This window comes from Henckelia pumila, unplaced genomic scaffold, assembly GCF_033568475.1.
Source record: "Henckelia pumila isolate YLH828 unplaced genomic scaffold, ASM3356847v2 CTG_461:::fragment_3, whole genome shotgun sequence".
NCBI lineage: Eukaryota > Viridiplantae > Streptophyta > Magnoliopsida > Lamiales > Gesneriaceae > Henckelia > Henckelia pumila.
In genome coordinates, this window is record NW_027331831.1 from 1188663 (window position 1) to 1194997 (window position 6335).

General features: G+C 38.8%; 1 long non-coding RNA gene across 1 annotated transcript; it reads right to left on the reverse strand.

The window, feature by feature from the left end:
• Positions 1-242: 242 nt before the first annotated feature.
• On the reverse strand, positions 243-1049 carry LOC140871257 (uncharacterized). Its single transcript, XR_012147664.1, has 3 exons — positions 845-1049; positions 398-462; positions 243-325 (listed from the first exon to the last, which is right to left on the reverse strand). It is a non-coding gene; the product is annotated as an uncharacterized lncRNA (long non-coding RNA).
• Positions 1050-6335: the final 5286 nt, after the last annotated feature.

Genomic DNA, 6335 nt, shown 5'->3' on the forward strand with positions numbered 1-6335 from the left:
AGAAACCATAATGAGTATGCTAGCACTAGGCGAAATACTACAACCTAGGCCACTCAATCATAGTTCCCAAACGTCTAACAAAAAGGGCGGTCCTGCCCGTTGAAATCAAAGTAGGCTCAAGATGAATGCATAACAGAAACATAAACATAAGCCACATAACAAAAACTCAATCAATCAACAAATACAAGTTCCACATGCTAGAACAAGTATCAATGCAATATGTGATTTAAAAAGGGGAAACTCGAGAACCAACAGTCCCGAGTATGCTATCCCGCTACGATGACTGCTTTTACCTTTCAATGCAGTAGTTCCAACTCTGGATAAGCTACAACAAAAGGTTTAATCAACAACTAAACAATCCAACAACAAAGGCAACGGTTCAAGGTAATCTCTTTACCGTTCTTCGTCCAATTCTCGACGACCAAATGCTGCTAACACAGGGCTTGACAACTCCAAACGAATCTGTTCAGATACAATCAAAGATCAATTACCATGATCGACTTACAATCCAAGTTCAACAACTTCAAAAACGGTTCAATTCTCCAAAACTCAAACCGACGGCATAACGGCTATAACTGAACAAACCGACAACGCAGACAGCAGTTCAATAGCGATATAACCTCATAAAAATTCTAAGACAACCAAAACAAAGCAAACCCATCAATCTCAAAATCCACATTTTCGAAAATGGCTTCCAAAAATCATAACAAATCCGAACGTCGCTCTAATTCAAAACCGACAGATAATAAACGATCAGAACTCTGTAGAGAACAACATACTCGAATCTCAAACGATTCTAACAACATCCAAAAACTAGAATGTATCCGATCGTAGAAAAACTTACGATATAACGGAGCTCTCGCTGCAGTGATCGCTAAACTGCCTTCAGAAATAAATTCCAACGGCCGGATCGTGCTCGGACTGGAATCCCAAAGCTTGGAAAAGCTTGGAGGCGTGAGAATGGAGGGAGACGGCTTGGAGGGGATGAAGAAGACTTTGTCAACCAATTTCTAAGAGTAGATAATATATAAAATCCACAATTTGCGTTTTAGTCCCTGAAAAATCCAATTTTTGCAAAAAGGACCCTGATCAAAATCAAGTCGGCTCGGGAACTCTGTAATCTCTGATTAACTCAAATAAATTCAATTAAGATAAAAACGAGGCTTTACAAAAATAAAACTGATGAGTCGGGAAACATCATTAGGAATAAAGCTAGATTGGTAGCTCAAGGGTATACACAGGTTGAAGGGGTGGACTTTGATGAAACCTTTGCTCTTGTAGCCCGCATTGAGTCAGTCCGACTTTTTCTTGCTGTTTCATGTTATATGGGAATGAAATTGTTTCAAATGGATGTAAAGAGTGTCTTTTTGAATGGGATCCTAAATGAAGAAGTCTTTGTGAAACAACCTAAGGGTTTTGAGGATCCAAATCATCTTGACTATGTGTATAAGTTAAAAAAGGCATTGTATGGATTGAAGCAAGCACCACGTGCATGGTATGGGAGACTTACTGAGTACATGCTCAATATTGTCTTCAAAAGAGGTGAAGTTGATAAGACTTTGTTTGTGCAAAAGTCTCAAGGTAATATATTAATTTGCCAAATTTATGTGGATGATATAATTTTTTGTGCTTCAAATGATAAACTTGTTGATGATTTTGTGAAGTGCATGTCGTCTACATTTGAGATGAGCATGGTTGGTGAGTTAACATATTTCTTGGGCTTGCAAGTAAAACAAATGCATGATGGTATATTTTTGTGTCAAAGCAAGTATGCTAAAAATCTTGTAAAGAAGTTTCTGAATGACAACACTAAACACATGCGCATACCTATGGGGTCTAATGAAAAACTGTCTAGGGAGGATGTTGCCGAAGGTGTTGACAACACCCTCTACAGAAGCATGATTGGTAGTCTTTTATATTTAAGTGCTACTAGATCTGATATCATGTATAGTGTTTGTCTATGTGCTAGATACCAGTCTAACCCAAAAATTACTCACTTGAAGGCCGTAAAACGTATACTGAAATATGTGGCTGAAACATTGAATTTGGGTTTGTGGTACACTAAAGAAACCAATTCTAATTTGGTAGGATTTAGTGATGTTGATTGGGCTGGGGATTTAGATGAGAGAAAGAGCACTTCGGGAGGATGTTTCTACTTGGGGAATAACTTAGTATCTTGGTATAGTAAGAAACAAAATTGTGTCTCACTGTCTACTGCCGAGTCTGAGTATGTTGTTGTTGGTAGTTGCTGTTCACAACTCCTTTGGATGAATCAAATGATAAATGATTATGGTGTTAAGAGTGATACTCCTATTGTGTACTGTGATAATTCAAGTGTCATTGATATATCCAAAAATCCAGTACAACACTCTCGAACCAAACACATTGACATTAGACATCACTTCATTCGAGATTTGGTCGAGAAAAGCATGATCTTAATTGAGTTTGTTGGAACTAATAACCAATTAGCTGATATATTCACAAAACATTTGGATTTCGAGAGATTTTCTAGTCTAAGGAAGTCTTTCAGTATGTGTGTATTATAGACAGAACCGAGATGTTGTCAGGAGTGTTGCCAACACCCTGTGACAACACCTTTTCATGCATGTGCATTTTTAGGATCTTAGGCATATTGCATTCATTCTATTTTGTAATGTGGTTGATACTTTGTAACCATTGACTAGCTTTCACTCAAAATTCTTTGCAAAATATTTTACAGTTTAATTCGGATAAATTAAAGAAGAGTTCTGACTAAGTCACGAAGTAGTGGAGGGACGTTCGTGTATTCCATGATCTTGTCCCAAGTGAAAAGTGACTTTGTAAATTCAGAATAAAAAAAATGATGAAGCTTGAATTGAATCAATCATCAAATTTGATTGATAATCAGAAGCAAATGGAAAAAGATACCTAAAGGGGTCCATTTGAAGATCGTTCCTTTAGTGTGCAGGTTACCACTTCTGCAAAAATAATGAATTGGATATAATACTTTTTCTGAATCCTGAAGTGTTGCTGGGAGATGTTGCCAACATCGTGGATAACACCTCACTTGTCAACATTTATTTGTGCATAAAATTGCATTTTATTTTTTATGTCACACTCTGTTTTTAGACATAATTAGGGCATGAATATTTGTGAATATACTAAGCCAAAAGGTTAAAAATTCTGATCGAACAAAATTTGTGATTTTTGCCCTATCCTCTGAATTTTTGAATTTGAATGTTATTGGATTTTGTTTCAGTGGTGTTATATTCTGATGAGGATTTAAATTTGGAAATATTTGGTGAAATATTTGGGCCGAAATTATCGGAGAAAATCGAAGAGATTTATTTCCAAATTAAATCGGATTTGTTACCATTCTCCTCATAGTTACCGTTGGAGATTTTGTTACCGTTGGGGCCTACTCAGAATCCGAGTTAGAATAGGAAAAGATTTGGTGCCTTATATGTTTGTGTGCTTATTTGTTTAAGGAAAGATATTATCTCCTTGCTTTGTTTCGCACCATTGTATCCTATGTACTCCCTGTTTTTTCATTGCCTAAAATTTCTTCTCTGTTCACTCTTTCACATTCTAATGGCAGGAAAAGATTTTGATTCACATGATATTCGTTCTGAGATGGGATATACGGAAGATGCTGCGAAGGTGTCACGGCACCTACATCACCGCACCCTGTGGTTGAGCAAGCAATCATTCCTGTTGCCGAGGAACCTGTGCCTCTGGACTCCATCGCTCCAGGAGAGCCTGGCAATGCCATCGATGTAGAGAATTTACCAGACATGAGCGTGGTGAATAAGGTGTTTCCCACGAAACCCTTAACTCGCCGATTCAAGAGACAAGCTGGATACAACCCAGATTACACTGCCTCCAAACGATTCCGTGGAAAAGGACAACCATCAAGACCATCTCTGGTGGACACTGAATTCACCTCTGGGGATGAGAGCTCTAATGAAGACTTCAAGCTTGTACGCCGAAAAAGGGGAAATTCAAGTACCCAGGAACCATCTGGAGAAGCTATTCCGGTTCTTTTTGCCGCTGAAAGTAAATCATCAAGTGATTCCTCTGAGAGTGAGTCAACTGAATCAGGAACTCCACTTGTTGCTGCTACTATTTTTGAGACAGATGCACCTGCATCTATACCTACTGTTGTGGGGACATCTACTGTTCCTCATGTTCTGTCCGATGAAGAAGAAATGTCAATAGCCCAATTCATGGCTAAAATGAAGAAGTCTAAAGGCAAGAAGCCTACATCTACTGGTACTGCTCCTGTCCCAGAATCTGAAGATGAACCAGATGAGGAGATGCTCGCAGAATTTGCTGACAACCGCCCTCAACCTTCTGATAGTTCCAGCTCTGATTCGAGTGAAGATTCAGATGCTGAAAAGGAGTTGTAAGAAGAGTCCAATTCTGATGACTCTGAACAAGAAGAGGAAGGTGCTGAGGAAGGTGTTGCCGACACCCTGGACAACACCTTAGGCGAAGAATACCAGGTAAACTCGTCCTATTCATCTGCTTTTTACTCCAAGGAGATTGCTGATTGCTGGGAGAACTATGATGATTGAGAGATTCTGGAGGAGCATAACATTGATGTTGAGAGCTATGGAGCTCAGAACATGGTGAGATTTTTCGAGGTAAGGAACATACTGTCTACTGTTACTACTGCTGGTCCTTATTGCAGAGAACTGGTGCGTGAGTTCTACTGCAATCTCACTGAAGCTGTGAAGGATCCTAGATACATGAAGTATGGAAAAGTCTATGTACGTGGGCAGATCTTTGCTTTCAGCCCTGCCATTAAAAATTGATTTCTTCAAACTCCTGCCTCTGATGATGCTGCTCTGCCTACCACTGATGAGATGACATCTGTCATCACTGGAGGACATGTCAATGTTTACCCAGCTAATCCTAAGAAATTGTCAGTAGCCAAGCTCACTTCTTTTTACTCTGTCCTCCATAAAACTGCTGTGAAGACTTGGACTTCATCCTAAAATTCCTGTGTGGTTACCAAGCATTAAGCCCCTGTCTTGTATGATATTGGCACTGGAATTGCATTCAACTACGGCCGACTCGTGTTTGACACATTCATGGCTTTTGCAGATGGTGCTCAACCTACATTGAAGCTACCTTATCCATCACTCATCTATTCTATGCTGCTATCTCAAGAGATTGAGAAGGATGGTGATGAAGCACTTATTGCTCCAGGAGAGTTACTAAAGATCGCACCTGCTTTGCTCAAAGGAAATCAGAACATAGACCTTCCTTGGTCTGAGTCTGCTGATGCCGCAGGTGTTGTGGCAGGTGCTGCCAACACCTCCTCTGCCACTGCTGTTTTTGTACCCCCCCCCCCCTCCCCTCCCCTCTACTGCTCATGATGTTGATCCTGCATTCATACAAGCTCAATTGGTGCATGCTGAGCAGAAGATTGCACAAGCAAAGGCTGACCTAGCCTATTATGAAGGGTTAAAGGCTCACTATGAATCACTACTAAGCGGAGCTGGCCCTTCTGAACAAAAAGGGGGAGAAGAAAGTGAAGCAGAAGAAGCTGAATCTGAGAGCAATCAATTTTAATCTTCGTTTTTAGTTTTTTTTGTTGGTTTTGCTAGTTTAGATTTTTGTTTATTATTTGTTTAGTTTTTTCCTGATCATAATCAAAACTGTCTTTTATGTGGTTTTAACTCTGATATGATATCTTGATTGTGTTTCTCCTTGCTCTTATGGTTTCTGATTTAAGGTGTCATAAACTAGATGTTGCCAACATCTTGCGACAACACCTCTGGATATACTTAGGGGGTGAATCTATTCAGGGGGAGTTTTGATTAAGGGGGAGTTTAGTTGATATGTTTGTGAATTAAATATGTTTTGTCCAGAAAGCCAAAAAGGGGGATATTGAAAGGAATATTTTATTCCTTAAAATCATCCTATTTTGAAAAAGAGTTTATTAAATATCTTTTGTCTTTCTTGGACATGAAGTAATCTTTATTTATGTGATTTATTTCCTATTTGCGATATTGATAAGCTGATTAGAATATTTAACATATCATATCTAATATTTACCTTTCTTTATTTGTGTAGATTTGATATGATCAAATCAAAAGAATCCTACGCCTACAAGGAAATATATTGAAGAAGGATTTTTGGTCTATTTATTTGAGATAGGCGTTCACAAGAAGAGAGAGATAGAGAGAGACCGTGAGATTTTCCAAGAGCTTCATACACGTACATTGACAGAAGGATTGAAGATCTTTGAAAGCTCAAATTGGTCAAGGTTACTTGATGCTTGAAGAACACTTGAAGATCATTGATTGAAGAGTGTTTCGACTATACAAGTTTTTGGCATCAAGATT